The sequence below is a fragment of the Lygodium microphyllum genome, chromosome 3, assembly GCF_053477565.2.
Source record: "Lygodium microphyllum isolate KBCC chromosome 3, Lygodium_microphyllum_v1.1.10, whole genome shotgun sequence".
In the NCBI taxonomy this organism is placed as follows: Eukaryota; Viridiplantae; Streptophyta; class Polypodiopsida; order Schizaeales; family Lygodiaceae; genus Lygodium; species Lygodium microphyllum.
The window spans coordinates 44,518,477-44,535,461 of NC_141137.1; positions in this window are offsets into that span (position 1 = coordinate 44,518,477).

Consider the following 16,985-nt stretch of genomic DNA (forward strand, 5'->3'; position numbering starts at 1 on the left):
TGGGTTCAATTGATTTTCTTTGTGTTCATCTTATCATTCATGAGTACAATTGATTCCCTTGCTAAAATTTCAAATTGGGCATCCCATTGCAATTCTCACTACACATAGCACACTACACATACACTTGGTGCCTCCAACAAGAGCTTCATCTCCCTCTCTATCACTAAATTGATTGCTTATTACATATTCTCTATTTAATAAATTTATGACAATAAATTAATGACTCACTTTTCTTTAAGTGTTGATGATGATGTAGCATGGCCATGAGACCATTTAGAGACCAATATTCCTAGTGCATCACTTAATGGGTGATCAGAGCACTATGACGGTGTCGTGATGTTATGAGGACATAGTGTGACAATGTATGGAATGCATCATCATCCGACTTCTCTATTGATCTAGAGAGTCAATGTGATCTGAGCCGTTAGTACTAGTGCGAGTTGCATGAATTATCCGAAAATACTAGATTTTTGGATAATTCTAGTCTATTTTTTATATTATTTATTGTAAAAATTCGAAAACGTTAGAAAAAGCTTCTAGATTAGGATGGCATGCAAAAAGCTAGTTGCTTTTTCAGCCAGTTAGGGGATTTTCACAAGAAGGACAGATTGACGAAATCGCGCGCGTCTCGATCGCTCTAAATAGGATGAAAACTGCAGATTGAACTAAAAGAAGAAGAAGGAGTGATCTGGGAGATCCGTGAGCAGGTGGCCTGTAGTTTTACCCCCCTTTAGGAGCCAACGAAGCCATCAGATTTGGGTTCCGGGCAACAGAGAAAGAGCTGATTTTTCTGATCTACGTTTTTGGTCTACGAAGGAGCTCCAGGAGAACTAATGCCTGGAGATTGCTTCTGAGTAGAGCAAAGATTCCAGGTTCTTTCAATACATATTGTTTCAATTCATTGTGATTTTTTTTTGTCGTGTTTACCACTTGGGTATTCTCTATCTTCTCTTCCATCTCCTATCTCTACTTCCTTCTACTTCTGATCTCCGGTGGATTCGACCTTTCGACAAAAACCCCTCCGACATTGGTGAACTCGATGTGAAAGGTCGTCACAGAAGAAGGAAAGATAAGATGGGAGAACCTTCAAATACAATCTCCAGTGATGTTTTGCAACAGTTGGTGCAAAATATGAATATGCTTATGCAGGTACAACAATAACAACAGGTGATGCAAGCTTCAGCTCAAACAGAAAGTGTTGTAATGAATGCTTTGCAAGCAGTTGAGTGTGAGGTGAAGTTATTCAATGGGAGGAATGTATCTGCATATGTACATACCTATGTTCAGAAGATGGAATTCTTTGGAGTGGCTCAATCTGCATGGAGCTGATATTTTGTATGTGTTACTCTTCATGAATTGAAAGCACGGATTACTGAAATATACTTGCAGGATGCTGACTGGGTAGCCTTCAAGAAGACACTCAGGGAAGAATTGAACATTGAGGACATCAATTTGATTACGCACAAGACTTTTCAGGAGTGGGTTATACAACCCAATAAGGGTCTTGTGGCTACAGAATTGTTAAGAGAATTTGAAAGTAGATTTGAGTAGTTGGATCTTGCAGAACAGCAAGCTCTTGCAAGTCAGAAAATTGAATTGTTTCTACAGGTAGCTGATCCTGAGCTTCAAGAGAAGCTTGATGATTTGTTGGAGGATCAGACTACAGAGACAGGTTTGAAAACAGAGTGCCGACATGTCAAGGAAGCTATTTCTGCGCTTGTGAAAAAACATAGAAGAAGAGAAAGATTGCATGTCTCTAGCTTGCCCATTGTTACGGGTAAGACAGTTGAAGTATCCAGTAAGCCACCTGCTTCTGTGGCTAACCCTATGGATGTACTTGCTATTGTTCCCTCTGTTAGGGAAGATGTCTTAGATGAATTGGTCAAAGGGATGCGGGATCTTCAATTGAAGGTTGCAAAATTGGATGAAAAAGGACAAGAGGAAAGGGGACGAGCAGCAACCCCTAAGCTTGGAAAAAGATGTATGTGGTGTGATAGTTTGCAGCACGAGAGAAGGGATTGTGTTGCCTATCAGGAGGCCTTGGCACGACAACTTATCTTTTGGAAAGATGGCAAGATCCATGCACAAGAAACGGGATTGCCTCTTGCTTTGAATTTTGGAAAGGAAGGTATGTAGAAGTTTTTGGAAGACTTGGCTGTCCGAAATGCTTATGCGGCGGTACATGCTTCTACTTTTGATCTACAGTTGGATAGAATGCATGGCCAAGTGATGGTTGGTCCAAAGGCTGAAATATGGACACATGCTTTACATGTAGCTGAAAAGAGAAAGGTCACTGATAGTGAAATGTCTCATGCAGGGCAAGACATTCGTGGCATAACTGGTTGGGAATCACCGGTAGATGCATATTCAGTGTATGCATATTTAGCAAAGGTACAAAACACAAATGTACTTATGGAAGAAAAACGAAAAAGAGATGAAGATATTGTAGGGACATCTAAAAGAATGACAAAAAGAAGTATGGATCAGCCTAAAGCTGCAAATCAGCCACCTCCCGAGCATGATATGGAAGAGGTGAGTTAGAAGCAAAAGCAGGATAACAAACAAGAGGGCAAAAAGAAGGGCAAACAGCCAGGATATAAGCTGCAATCTGACATTGAGACAGCCACAGATCTTAAGAAGGTTCTTGAAGAACGGATCTTGAACAGTCGGGTGGAATTTACCTTGGGAGAGGTGCTTGGCATTGCCAAGCGAGAATTTCATGATGAGATCATTGACATAATTAAAAGGAAGCATCAGTTTCTTGGTGATACCACTAGTGCATTGCTACAATTTGAAGAGGAAACTAGTTTGTTGGGTATTCGGGCTGAATATAAGCATGAAGTAAGTACAGGATTGTCTATGCAGGATGCTACTAATCAATGGACAACAAGTGGAAAAGAGAAGAAAGTGGCTGAAAATGCATTGTCTTATAACAATATGCATGGTGGAGTAAGGCAAATGCAACAATATGGAGAAGAGACTCTAGGATTTATTCCTCGAAGTCACTACACAAGAAATCATTGGGCTAGAGCTACCACTGAAATGGTAGTGAAAATAGGGGAGCGTGAAACTCCTTGTGTTGCTTTACTTGACCATGGGTCTGAGATAAATGTCATTGAGCGGGGATTGTATGAAAATGGTGCATGGCCTGTGGACACTGATCATGGTGTGTGTATGAGGGCTGCAAATAATTCTTCAGGGGAGCTCTATGCTGCATGTCCTAATGTAAAAGTGACAATTGGTGATGTACAAGAAGAGCAACACTTCTTTGTAAAATATAATTCCTCATATACAGTGATTTTGGGACAGCCCTATATTACAGGTGTGCGTATGGAAACAAAGGTGCTTGATGATGGTTTTGCTTATGCAAGAGTCAGAAGCAAAGATGGGAGGAAAGCAGTCCAATTTCTTACTGTTTGTGTTAATCATCCTATAAATCGTGATACGCTTCGAGAGTCTCATTTGGTTCCAAATGCAAGGGAATTCAAAGACCTAGATTTTCATTAAGCACTGCTGTAATGCGGGGCTACAGTAGTGCTGATCAGAGGGTATACTTGCCTCTTGATGAAATCAAGCATGTATTTACTATTGGTAATTCTCAGTTTATAGCAAACAGTTCATGTTGGTTTAAGCCTATGGAAGCTATGTGTAGGGCTGAACGCATATCTATGAAATGGGCTATTAAGAAACTGAGATCATTGGGGATGTTAGCTGAAAATGATGGCATGTCAGGAATCTTTTATGGGCTGAATATTACTGATACTATGGCTGAAATTTCAGCAACTATACATGCAGAAAATGAGGTTGAAAACAGAGTCTTGTCAGTATGTTCTTTGGATATGTATGATGTTATAGCATTGTTTGCTCAGTAGAAAGGATTACAATGGGCTGAAGCACTTGTGGAGACAAAGTATAAGACAGTTGACAAAAAGGTGAAACCAATTGCTTTGCCACTTCCACCAGAGAGTGAGGGTATGTATGAAAAAGTGTCAAGGTAGCCAAGCTTACGAGATCCTAAAGATATAGGTCATCAGTTTACATCTGAAACATTACATGAACTGAAAGTTGGTGCAAAAGGGTTTCTTTTGCCTGCTGAGAGAAACTGTTTTATGCAGATGTTGGTTAGACATGGGAAGGCATTTGCATTTCAACCAAGTGAAATAGGTTGTGTGGACCCAAATGTTGTCTCTCCTATGGTCATATTTACTATGCCACATGTACCATGGAACTTGAGGCCTATTCCAGTGCCTAAAGCTTACTTACCAAAGCTAATGGATTTGCTAAATGAAAAGATTTGCATGAAGATCTTGGAGCCTTCTTCAGTCCCGTACTCAAATCGTTGGTTTACTATGCCCAAAAAGAATGGGGCTTTGAGATTTATTCAAGACATGCAATCGGTCAATAAAGTGACCATAAGAAATGTGGGTGCAGGTCCTGTAGTTGATGAATTTGCAGAGGCTTTTGCAGGCAGAGTGATCCATTCTTTGGGTGATCTTTACTCTGGGTATGATCAGTTTCAGCTTGCAATTGACAGTAGGGATATCACAACCATGAAGACTCCTTTGGGGTTAGTACGAATGTGTACTCTCCCACAGGGTGCAACAAACTCAGTGGCACACATGAAAAATGCTATGAATAGGGTACTCAGGGATTTCATGCCACAATTGACTATGCCCTTCTTGGATGATGTTCCAATCAAAGGGTGTGCAGTGGATGAAAAGAATGAAGAGATGGATGCTCATGATGTAGAAAGTTTGTTGCAGATCATAATTGTGGATTGTGAGAGGATTTTGACACGTCTAGAAGAGGTGCATTTAACTCTTTCTGGACAAAAGTTTGTCTTTGGAGTTGAGGAGGTTTTGATTGTTGGGCATATGTGTGGGCCTTATGGGCAAAGGTCATCACCAGTAAAAATAGATGGAATTGATAGAATGCGAGATGTATGCACGAATGTATTAGAGATGCGTAGATTCTTGGGTGCATGTGTGTTCTATTTGATATGGATTCCTCACTTTGCACATGTAGCCAATGTTCTTTATCAGCTTCTACGGAAAGGTCAAAAATTTCATTGGGAAAGGAAGAATCAGAAAGCAATGAAGAAATTGAAGCAACTCTTAAAATCTGCTCCTATGTTGAGAAAGGCTGACTATTCACATGGAAAGCCTATCATTATTACTGTTGATACAAGCCCAATCAGGATTGGATGGGCAATTGGGAAAGATGATGAGGAAGGGGAAAGGTATGCAATACGCTTTGGTGCAAAAGTATTGACTGAACGATAGAGAAGATATCCACAAGTAAAAAGAGAATTATGGGGAATTGTGACAGCCCTTAAATGTGATAAGGAGTATTTTATGGGTGCTCATGTAGTTGTCGAGACTGATTGTTTGCCTGTAACAATTGGTCAATATCTCAATACATTAACAAAGAGTTATGAATGGTCAGATGAGGAGTTTAAGAAGATCAAGAGGAAAGCCTATGGATTTTTCTTAAAAGATGGATACTTATGGAAACATGCTAAAAAGAAACAGGGTATGCCATTGCGAGTTTTGGGTGACAGAGCTTCACAAGTAAAAGTAATGCAAGAATTTCATGAAAGTTTGTGGGCTGGTCATAGAGGTATTTGGGGTACTTTTACAAAGATCAAAGAAAGATATTGGTGGCAGGGTATGTATAAGGATGTTGCTCACTTTGTGGAAACATGTACGACATGTCAAATGTATTCAACTGTGAGACATCGGGATGGATTGCAACCCACATATCCATTGTCTCTTCATTTTAAGTGGGTGGTGGATTTGGTCACAATGCCTACAGGTATTTGGCAAATGAGGTATCTTGTGCTTGCTCATGAAGACTTGACTAATCAAGTGGAAGGGAGAGCTCTACATACTAAGATGACAAATGCCATATGTACTTTTCTCTTAGAAGAGATCTTTTGTCGATATGGCTGTGTGGGAAAAATTATAGCAGATAGGGGTGAGTTGGATGCAAATGAAGCTCATGATTTCTTTGCACGGTTGGGGATAAAGCTTGCTTTAACTTCAGTCTATAACCCTGAAGGAAATGGCAAAAGTGAAAGAGGTCATCCACCTATTGTGAAGCCATTGGCAAAAGCATGTGGAGAGAAGATAAAAGAGTGGCCACGATTGCTCCCTTATGCTTTGTGGGCTGACATAACAACTCATAGTGCTGTTACAGGATATATGCCTGCAGAATTGATGTATGGTCAAAAACCTATCATGCCGATAGAAGAGATGACTGTCACATGGAGTGTGTTACCTTGGGAGGAGGAGTTGAATCGAGAGGAGTTGTTGGCCTTACGCATTAGACAGTTGGAAAGAAAGTCAGACGACATAGAGGCAGCAACTACAACGTTAAGGGCAGCAAGGATACAGAACAAGAAACGATTTGACAAAAGACATAGACTGAGACCAAGAACCATACAAGATGGGGATTGGGTATTGGTTTATGATAGTAGTTTAGATAACTAGCATAGTGCCATGCGTAAAGTTTCCAAGAGATGGTTTGGACCCTATGTGGTAAGACAAGTGTTTGATAATGCTACTTATTCATTAAATGAGCTGGATGGGACAGCCATAAAACTTTTGGTAGCAGGGAAAAGAATCAAATTATTCAAAAGGTGGGAATCTACTGCTTATGAGTTGCTAGAATTCGAAGAAAATAGTGGCCATGGTACAGGGGCTAGCCAGGAAGATATGGAAGATGAAGAAGTAAAGGATATGGTTGCAGAGGATGAAGAGGACTCAGAATTCGGTGACTACTAGGATTTTGGCACATACCGGAGGATGTGCAGGTTCAGAGGGGGTGGATATTGTGATGTTATGAGGACATAGTGTGAAAATGTATGGAATGCATCATCATCCGACTTCTCTATTGATCTAGAGAGTCAATGTGATCTGAGCCATTAGTACTAGTGCGAGTTGCATGAGTTATCCAAAAATACTAGATTTTTTGGATAATTCTAGTCTATTTTTTATATTATTTATTGTAAAAATCCGAAAAAGTTAGAAAAAGCTTCTAGATTAGGATAGCATGCAAAAAGCTAGTTGCTTTTTCAGCCAGTTAGGGGATTTTCACAAGGAGGACAGATTGACGAAATCGCTCGCATTGCGATCGCTGTAAACAAGCTGAAAACTGCAGATTGAACTGAAAGAAGAAGAAGGAGTGATCTGGGAGATCCGTGAGTAGGTGTCCTGACATTTTACCCCCCTTTCAGAGCTAACGGAGCCATCAGATTTGGGTTTCGGACAGCAGAGAAAGAGCTGATTTTTCTTATCCACGTTTTTGGTCTACGAAGGAGCTCCAGGAGAACTAATGCCTGGAGATTGCTTCTGAGTAGAGCAAAGATTCCAGGTTCTTTCAATACATATTGTTTCAATTCATTGTGATTTGTTTTTGTCGTGGTTACCACTTGGGTATTCTCTATCTTCTCTTCCATCTCCTATCTCTACTTCCTTCTACTTCTGATCCTTGGTGGATTCGACCTTTTGACAAAAACCCCTCCGACAACAAGGATATCTGGTACATGTAGTACAAGATATGAAGGGCGAAAGAAGTGTCTGCCAAGTGTAAGAGTGTACACAAGAACCAAGGAGTTACACATAAATGAAGATGAATTACGTTCTAAGAAGAGGAAGTGCATTAGCATTGTGTATATGTATTTATGTGTGCATTCGGGGACACATGGGAATGCTTACTTGTGTGTAATGAGCACTGCATTCATTTGGGGTCATTCTCTTCCTTACAAGTGAAGGTTTAAGGTCTTTTCTTTCATTAAGAAAGACAAGAGAGGTAATTCTCTCACTAAGAAAGATAAGAGACGTGATCCTCTAGAAGTGAGAAGAGAAGTGATTTTCTCTTTTTAAGGTCTAAAATAACACAAGCTTTTGTGTGGAATTCAATCTTAAGGTTGAGGCCCAAGGCAATTTAATAAACTCTCCTTAAGGTGGTTGCATGGACCACAAGTTAAGAGTACATTTTAAGAAGCTGGTTTTTAAAAAAAAGACACGGTGAATCCATTTTTAAAATATCTCGAGATAGAAAGACGATCTCTAAAAATGGCATATGAGAGTTATCGAAAACAATGAGGTCTACAACTTTCGTGTTGGACGTTTTTTCATCTGACCAACACATCGAGAGATATCTCAAAATTGGTGCTGCATAGTAGGTCGTGGAATAACCACATCTCGCATGAAAATCAACTCAAGTCTCTCTCCAAGAAGAGAAGCTCTTGAAAGCCTATAAAAGAGGAGGCTCTCCTTGGGTGTGAGAGATGTGAAGGAAGCATCACTTTGCATGCATCCAATAGGAGGAGAGAAGGTGCAAATGCTGCGGAAGCCCTGCTGAAATCAAGTTCCAAGAGGAGGAGAGAAGGTGCAAGTGCTGTGGAAGCTCTGCTGAAATCAAGTTCCAAGAGGAGATCCCTACACATATTGTGTAGGAGAGAAGGTGCAAGTGCTGCGGAAGCTTTGCTGAAATCAAGCTCCAAGAGGAGATCCCCACATATATTGTGTAGGAGAGAAGGAGAGACGCAAGAAGGATAAAAATGTGCCAACTTCCAAGTTGTGCAAGTGTTAGCTGGTTGTATAACGTGCAAGGAACTGTGATCTTGTTTCCAAGATCTACAAGTAAGAATTGGTTTATGTATAGTGGAGGATCTTGCTCCTTGTCAATAATATAACTCCATAAGGGGGGGACTGCCCTTCTTCCAGTCCCTAGTGTATTGTCAATCTCTCTATCTATCTCTCTCTCTCTCTCTCTCTCTCTCTCTCTCTACATCTTTCTTTTCTCTCATATATCCTCTCTCTGTGCTAGCGTAATATTTATCATATATCTTTTAAGTATATAAGAAAGTCGAGCATGTATCTCAGATCTTATAATAGTGGTATCAGAGCAGGTCTCTTTGGTTTTCTCAAAGTAAAGGTGATCCTTGCAAGAAGAAGGTAAAGATGGCAACTGATGAAGTGCATACAATTGAGCAATTATAGGCTTAATTGATAGAGTATCATAGCTTGTTGGAAATTTCTGAAGAACGTCAATTGATTGACAGCTTAAGGGAAAGGGATGAAGCTACTTATGAAGGACCGAATCCTCCAAAAGATGATGATACTGGAGGAAACACCATTGCACTAATTGATGGTGAAGGTGCAAAGTATCCAATTGCTGAGAAGCTTCCTAGAAGGAAGAAGGACTCTCGGGTCAAGAAGAGTAAAAAGACCTCACCTCGAGTGAGGCGAATAAGGAGGGAGTCATCTCCCTCAACAACTAGCTACTCCCCTGATTACTCAAGTTTCTCCTCCTCCTCATCAACTTCGAGTTCCTACTCTCTTAGTTCTAAGTCTCGTGTAATCCACAAACGAACAAAGAGGGACCATAAGAGCAGCAAGCTTAAGAAGACTAAGACTTTCAAGTCTGGGGATAAGGACATAAAGTTTGACTCTTACTCCGGTAAGAGAGATCCTGCTAGCCTTTGTCAAGCAATTTGAAGTTTCTTTTTCTGATGGTAATTTCTCAGAAAAGTCCAAGCTTAGGCATGTAGGCATGCACTTGAAAGACACAGCTAGCAATTGGTGGTTGACTCTCATTTTGGAGGGAAGGAAACCTACGACTTGGAAAAAGTTCAAGAAGAAGTTTTATGCTTAGTTCTTGCCTCTTGATTTTGAAAATGATGTCAATAAGGAGTGGGATTGGCTAGGCCAGAAAAAGCATGAAAAGATCACTAGTTATGTGGACAAGTTTTGGTCTACTCTTCTCAAGGTTACTCCTTTCATGGAGATCAGCAATCAAGAGAAAAAAAGGAAGTTTGAAGCTAGCCTACTCCCTCATTTACATAGAACCATGAAGGTGTATCCAGATGAAACCTTATCTCGCATGATGGAGTCTGCCACCATCATAGCTGAAGGTTTGCATACACCTGGTACATCTCGAAAGTTGGAGATGAGTTCTTATAAAGCTAGACAAGAGCAACTCTATGATCAACCAAGAGACAAGACTAATCGAAGAAGACCTACCTTTACCCATGACCAATATTCAAAGCCAGAGGGTAACAAGAAGAAGTGCAAGTATCTCTCACCCTTTGAGATACAAAAGTACAAAGAGGAAGGAAGGTGCTTTCTTTATGGTGAGTTAGGGCATATGAAGCCTGATTGTCCTCATAGAAGGAAGGAAGCAAATGTGGTTAAAGATCCTCCTCTACCACCCTCAAATTTTATTCTGGATGTGCAAGCTAATACTCATTCAAATGAGAAGAAAAGACAACTCTTAAAGGGTTGGGGGACACTCAACAATCAACGAGTTTTTATACTCTTTGATCCAAGGTCCACATATAATTTTGTGTTAGCAAATACTGTTGAAAGGCTACAAATTCCACCGGATCGATTGGGAACACCAATTGGATTAGGTTCGGCATTTGAAGGACTTACAACCAATTCTACTCCTATCCAAGGGAAGTTGAATCTTACAATTGGGGATTACAGCGACCAAGAATCTTTTCTACTTGCACCCATTGGTAACTGTGATGTTATCTTAGGCATCCCGATTTTGTTAAGAAAACCCTTGCATTTCAATTCAAGGGTCGGAACATAGTATACATTGCTGATGCTAGAGATTGGATTGTGCCAATGGTTAGTCATGTTAGCATTTCTAAAGAAATGAAGAAAGCTATTTCTATGTACATGATTTTTGTGAGAGAGTCAAAAGAAACTAATGATTCAAGGGCACTTGGTGCCTCTAATGAACACACAATACCAACTAATGCTTTGAAGTCTCAGACTTTAAAAGAACCCCTCTCTTTAATTGATCAAGCTAGACATGATTTTGTTAAACAATATGAAGATTGTTTTAGAGATTCACTCCTAGGAGAGTTACCTCCTAAGCGTTCGGAAGATCACACAATTGATCTTATCCTAGGCAGTTCACCACCTAACCAACCACCTTACTGAGTAAGTGCAAGTCAGCAAAAGGAGATCCTAACACAAGTAAACGAATTGTTGGAAAAAGGGTTAGTTCAACCTAGTTCTTCTCCATACTGCTCTCCAGTTGTACTTGTTCAAAAGAAAGACGGTTCTTTCCATATGTGTATAGACTATAGATCTTTGAACAAGATCACAATCAAGAATCGTTTTCCTATCCCAACAAGGATAGATGATATCTTGGATAAGTTGGAAGGGGCTAGTGTCTTTAGTCGCGTTGATCTCAAGAGCGGCTATCACCAAATATGGATAGCATGTGAAGATGTTCATAAGACAACTTTTTGTACGACATTTGGACTATACGAGTTCTTAGTCATGCCATTTGGTTTGACTAATGCACTCGCTACATTCAATCGAATGATGGAGAGAATTTTCAGACCTCACTTAAAGTTCACAAGTGTCTTCTTTGATGACATTCTAATATTTTCACGGTCTGAAGAAGAGTATATAAAACATCTATCTATTGTTTTTCAAGAGCTTCACAATCATAGACTATAGGTCAATGCTAAGAATAGTGAATTATTCCTTTCGAAAATTCATTACTTGGGCCATATTGTTTCTCACAATTTGGTGAGACTGGATCTTGAGAAGATTTGAGCCATTGTTGATTGGCATACATCTACTTCTGTACATGAAGTTAGAAGTTCCTTGGGCCTATGTTCATACTATAGGAGGTTCATATGAGGCTTTGTGTATGCTGCATCTCCTCTACATGACCTTACTAAGAAGCAAATGCCTTTTTGCTGGGGATCAAGGCAACTACAAGCCTTTGAAAGAATTAAGTTTCTAGTGACTTAAGAACTAGTTCTCATAGTTCTGGATCTTTAAAAACCTTTTGAATTTCACTGCGATGCTTCTAGGGATTGCATTGGAGCTGTGCTTAACCAAAAGTATCGTGCAACAGCATTTGAGAGCCGACACCTCAAGGACCATGAGCTACATGCTCTAGTATATGAGAAAGAGCTTATGGCAGTGGTACATGATCTTCAAGTATGGAAACACTATGTACTTGGTATAGATTTTGTTATTAAAACAAAGCACCAAAGTCTAAGATACTTCCTCACTTAGAAGAAGCTATCAGAGAAACAGATGCATTGGGCAAATTTCTTATCTATGTTTCATTTTCAAATACTTCACACATCTAGAACTAAGAATGTGGTAGCAGATGCTCTATCACGACGACCTCGAGTGAATGCAATCACAAATGTTTACCATAACGAGTTCATGGATTTACCCAAAATATATACAACTGATCCCAACCTTCTCAACCATATGGGATCAGCTTTAGTCAATTACACCTTACTCGATTCGAGATGGTTATTTATATCATCGTCAAGCAATTTGTATAGCATTACCATTGTGACACAAGGTAATGGATGAAGCACATGCATCTCCATATGATGGACATAGGGGTATTCTACCCACTACTTAAGCATTGGAAATATATTTCTTTTGGCCCACTCTTAGAGCTTGAAAGATATGTTTGCGAGTGCAAGATATGCCAAAAAGTAAAGTATGACATGTATAAACCACCTGGTCTACTGAAGCCATTATCTATTCCCAATGAGCCTTGGGAAAGTATAGCCATGGACTTTATCATGGAGCTTCCTCGCACACAAGCAGGCAATGATGCAATCTGGACTATCATTGATAGATTCAATAAGCAAGCTCACTTTATACATGTGCAAAAGACAATCAAAGCTGATCATATGGCTAAGCTATTCGTTGCTCATATTTTTAAGCATCATGGCATGCCTAAGTCCATTATAAGTGATCGAGATCCCCGCATGACCAGCCTCTTTTGGCAAGCTCTCTTCGAGAACCTCGGGACTCGATTAAAGTTTTCATCCTCTTATCATCCTCAAACAGATGTGCAGAGTGAAAGTGCTAATTCTATTGTTTTGGACCTTTTGAAATCTTATGTCTTTGATAATCAAAGAGAATGGGAAAAGTATTTGCCTTTAGTAGAGTTTGCATACAATAACACGGTGTACTCTAGTATTGGTAAGGCACCCTTTGAGATCATCTATGGCAAGCCTCATTTACCACCCATTCTTCTTACAACGGATAAGATCTTTGTAGCAGATGAGTTTGTTAGAGACATTGATACAACTTTCACTCAAGTAAAGGATGCTATCCAAAGGACACAAGAGAAGCATAAACGCAAAGCTGATAAGCATCATCGTAAGTTAGATCTCAAGCTAATAAGCGTTGTCGTAAGTTAGATCTAAAGTTGGGAAGTATGTTCTTCTTAAGTTTGAGAATGCTCGCTTGAAGAAGCATAAAGGTCAAAACGGTAAAGTGCTTAAGCTTTCTAATCGCTATTATGGCCCTTTCACGATCACATATAAGATAAACGATGTGACTTTTTGTTTGGATCTACCAAGTCATAAGAACATTCATAATGCTTTCCATATAAGTTTGCTACATCCCTATATTGGAGAACCTCCAATGGAACCAATCAAGGAAGATTTACATGACATAGAAGAAACAGAAGAGTTCCTTGTGCCTGAAAGAATTTTACACCATTAGGACAATACTCTAAGGTCAGGTAAGGTATTACAAAAGTATCTGGTTAAGTTTAAGAATTATCCCTGATTGGACGCTCAGTTTATGTGACTGAGAAAGAACTATAAGACTTTCCAGATCTTCTTAAGGACTATGTATCCCCTCTACAGTTGAGGTCAACTATTTAGAAGTCAAAGGGATGTCACTAAGTTGATTGCTTATTACACCTTCTCTATTTAATAAATTTATGTTGATAAATTAATGACACTTTTTTTAAAGTGTTGATGATGACCTAGCATGGTCATGAGACCATTTAGAGACCAATATTCCTAGTGCATCACTTAATGGGGTGATTAGAGCACTATGATGGGGATATTTGGTACATGCAATACAAGTTATGAAGGGGGAAAGAAGTATATGCCAAGTGTGAGAGTGTATACAAGAACCAAGGAGTTACACATAAATGAAGATCGATTAAGTTCTAAGAAAAGGAAGTGCATTAGCATTGTATATATGTATTTATGTGTGCATCCGGGGATGCCTAGGAATGTTTACTTGTGTGTAATGAGCATTGCATTCATTTGGGGTCATCCTCTTCCTTACAAGTCAATGTTTAAGGTCTTTTCTTTTATTAAGAAAGACGAGAGAGGCAATTCTCTCACTAAGAAAAACAAGAGATATGATCCTTTGGATGTGAGGAGAGAAGTGATTTTCTCTTTCTAAGGTCTAAAATGACACAAGCTTTTGTGTGGAATTCAATCTTAAGGTTGAGGCCCAAGGCAATTTAATGGACTCTCCTTAAGGTGGTTGCATGGACCACAAGTTAAGAGTATAGTTTAAGAAGCTATTTAAAAAAAAAAAGACATGGAAAGCATGGTAACATTGCTTGCTTGAGTTGGAACAATTAACTAAAACAATTAACTCCACTTGTGTTTACCTCGGAGCCAATAATTGTAAATGTGAAAGTTGTGACCATTAGCAGCATTGAGTCACATGATGAACCTCCGATCTCAGTTGCATATCTTTGCATCTATATCACTATAGTGTGTTTAGTGATAGTCAGAGCTCTCATTGATGAAGATTTAATTATAATACCCTACCATACTACTATTGGAAAAACTCAAGGCAACCCTCATTGTGGTCACCAATACAATGCTTAACCCCTATGGAGGATGGCTGCACACCTTGTTAGTTTGATGTAACCTAACAATCATGATTGAGATAGAAAGTATCTTGCTCCTCTTCTATGTTCTTCTGAACATTGAAGAAGTAGGTACATAGATTCTCTTGGGACGCACCTTAAAATATCTAACCAATTGTAACATTGATTACGTTGACAAAAAAATTCACTTTTAGTTGGTTGATACCCATGTGATCGCTACATTTTTCTCCAAGAATGGATACCTTAGATCCACATTGACTGTTTTTTGCAATTCTCCACCTAGTCAACTAGCCAAGGCCACAACATTATCGACCCAACTTCTAGATGACTACATAAGTAAGGAAACCCCTATCAGCACTGCAACACAATGGTAGCGGCGACCAAAAATGGTGCGCAGATCTGTCGCAGATAGCTCACGTAGTGAATCCCTGAAGGTCCCCAAGAACAATGAACTCTACCTTTTTGCACAAAAAACAATGTAAAAGCTTAAACGACAAGAGGCAAGAGACAAATTGGGTTCAATCTCCCCCATGCCTTGTGTGAGCGCTTCACAAAGCATGTATTTTATGTATATTTCCAATCTTCATGCTCAATAATAGCCCAATTACAAAAATATGACAAGCTTTTAGCTTTTGAGTTTGCTTTCTACAAAAATAGGAAAATAAAGCTAATGGACGGTGCCCATAGAGTCTGGCACGCCCAATCTCAATGTCCAAATAGAAATAACATATCCGTGCGCATAGGCGCATACAAAATAATAATCAATAATCAATGTCTCTATAGACATAACAAAATATAGGCGTGGCGCCTATCAAAATATAGTCCAAAAGTCGAATACTCGCTAGACTCCAATGCTTTCCTCCGCCACTGCTGCTATCTCTACACATCAACTGAAGCATTCACAATCGTTAGTAAAATAATACAATTAAACCGACAAAAGTGAATACCTAGCAGTCTTCAGCTACATAAATAAATCAACTGGTTAGAAATAAATCCTAACCTTAATTTATTACGAGTGCGCACTCTAAACTCATAAACATTTATTAATTTAATATGCATTTTGCGGAATCACCCGCTATGGAATCACCCATGTACACACTAAATTAATGAAACGCCCGAAAAGGATAGGCGTCCCCATCAACTTCTCGCACAAAGAATCCTCTTTGTGTATGAGCCTCAGTCATCTAAGTTTATGGAATCCACCGTAAAACCTCACGGAATCCACCGTGGAATATGCCTCCTGGCATCATTAAGGTTAGGATTTATTTCTAACCAGTTGATTTATTTATGTAGCTGAAGACTGCTAGGTATTCACTTTTGTCGGTTTAATTGTATTATTTTACTAACAATTGTGAATGCTTCAGTTGATGTGTAGAGATAGCAGCAGTGGCGGAGGAAAGCATTGGAGTCTAGCGAGTATTCGACTTTTGGACTATATTTTGATAGGCGCCACGCCTATATTTTGTTATGTCTATAGAGACATTGATTATTGATTATTATTTTGTATGCGCCTATGCGCACGGATATGTTATTTCTATTTGGACATTGAGATTGGGCGTGCCAGACTCTATGGGCACCGTCCATTAGCTTTATTTTCCTATTTTTGTAGAAAGCAAACTCAAAAGCTAAAAGCTTATCATATTTTTGTAATTGGGCTATTATTGAGCATGAAGATTGGAAATATACATAAAATACATGCTTTGTGAAGCGCTCACACAAGGCATGTATTTTATGTATATTTCCAATCTTCATGCTCAATAATAGCCCAATTACAAAAATATGACAAGCTTTTAGCTTTTGAGTTTGGTTTCTACAAAAATAGGAAAATAAAGCTAATGGACGGTGCCCATAGAGTCTGGCACGCCCAATCTCAATGTCCAAATAGAAATAACATATCCGTGCGCATAGGCGCATACAAAATAATAATCAATAATCAATGTCTCTATAGACATAACAAAATATAGGCGTGGCGCCTATCAAAATATAGTCCAAAAGTCGAATACTCGCTAGACTCCAATGCTTTCCTCCGCCACTGCTGCTATCTCTACACATCAACTGAAGCATTCACAATCGTTAGTAAAATAATACAATTAAACCGACAAAAGTGAATACCTAGCAGTCTTCAACTACATAAATAAATCAACTGGTTAGAAATAAATCCTAACCTTAATTTATTACGAGTGCGCACTCTAAACTCATAAACGTTTATTAATTTAATATGCATTTTGCGGAATCACCCGCTATGGAATCACCCATGTACACACTAAATTAATGAAACGCCCGAAAAGGACAGGCGTCCCACTTCTCGCACAAAGAATCCTCTT